Source organism: Crocodylus porosus, unplaced genomic scaffold (assembly GCF_001723895.1).
Source record: "Crocodylus porosus isolate Cpor-Errol unplaced genomic scaffold, CroPor_comp1, whole genome shotgun sequence".
NCBI classification, from domain to species: domain Eukaryota; kingdom Metazoa; phylum Chordata; order Crocodylia; family Crocodylidae; genus Crocodylus; species Crocodylus porosus.
The window spans coordinates 26320159-26321736 of NW_017728943.1; positions in this window are offsets into that span (position 1 = coordinate 26320159).

The following is a 1578-nucleotide window of genomic DNA, read 5'->3' on the forward strand; positions in this document are numbered from 1 at the left end:
TCAGACCATTCCTAAACATCTGTAATCTTATATGGCATTGCTATCATCATACTGCACTATATATTCTTGCTGTATCTGTGCCACAGTTCAGTGTAATTATCCAAGTGCACTGAGGACAACATTTTCCCCAAAACTTCAGCCTGTTAACATCTGTACTATGAAACAAATTAAATTATTGTTCTTATCACTCACCTAAAAGAAATTCTGTGGGAAAAATAAGATCCCAAGCAAGGATGCTAAAAAGTCATTCTTTTGTTTTAGAAATGTTACATGTTTCAGAGACATTTCTTTCATCTAAAATACGGAATGCCAGTTGAACTTAAATGAAATGTGCTCACTGCAGTGTTTGTACAAACTCCCAGTGCTTTCAGCAGCCCATACAACTGCACATTATCAATACATTTGTTCTATAAATGATATTCAGTTCCACGGAGGAATAAAATCCATCTCTCTCTTATGTTAGCAGTGCAAAACTCATTTCTGTTAATGAAGAAAGAGGTCTTAAATTCCACAGGTAGAACATAGCTATCAAAATGAACGCTTTCATTACCCATCCATGAAGCATCAAAGCACTCACTACATGTTCCCAATATGGTCTGTGCCAGAGATAAGAACATTTAAGCTTTTACTAGTCTGTAGTTCTTTAAGCAAGGAAAAGCCTCCATGCTTAGAACACATTAATTCAGCTAGTCACTACTATCAGCATTACTACTGTGGGTAGCTTAAAAGAAAATTATGCATGATAGACAGATTGTGAGACATGACTACAACATGTTCCCCATGCATTCTAGGAAGATATCTGTCAGTAGCAGCCATGTAACATGTAGCTCAGCTACACAAGTTTGCCTTTTTACAGGAGCAAAGCCACTAACTTCATCCTACCCAACTGGCTGCTCTCTAGGAGGGTCGAATAAGTGTGTCACAAGGCCAAGAACTCCAACCCCAATTGGGGGTGGGAGGAAAAGGTAGGCTTGTCTTCAAAAGTTAGCCTGAGGTAGAAAATACCTGCACCCCCAAAACCTCAAGAGGATGGGAAAGGCCAAGGGTTTCTTTGTTTGGTTGTTTTTAAAAATATAAATAACATTTTTTTAAAATGGTCTTGGGTATGATCGTAAACTGCATCCTACTAGGGGGCCTGGTGGCAACATGGTAGGGCTACTCATGGCAGGGTAGCTTCTAAAAAAACCACAATGTTGCAGCCTCCAGAGCAAAGGTGAGCATAGGGCACCTCAAAACCCTAGCCACCATTGCCTTGTGGGTACACTTTGCTTAGAGAAAAGCTAAGGAACATTGCCCTGACAAAAACCTGCCTTTGCTGAGGTGTTAGGCAACCAGCAACAGTTCTTATCTGTTGCTGGCTGGCAGAAGCTACAACCATCGAGGGACTGAACATCTGGACTCAGTCTAGCCTTTGGATTCAGTCTCAGTGGTCTAAAGGGGAGATGGTAAGTCTTTAGCAGCCTCCATACTCTTGCCTAGGTGCACACCTCAAAGTTCTTGGTGTGATGGGCACAGGACTCCATACAAGTGGATTCATCAAGCACCTGACTAGACCTCTTACATGTACACCATGATCCA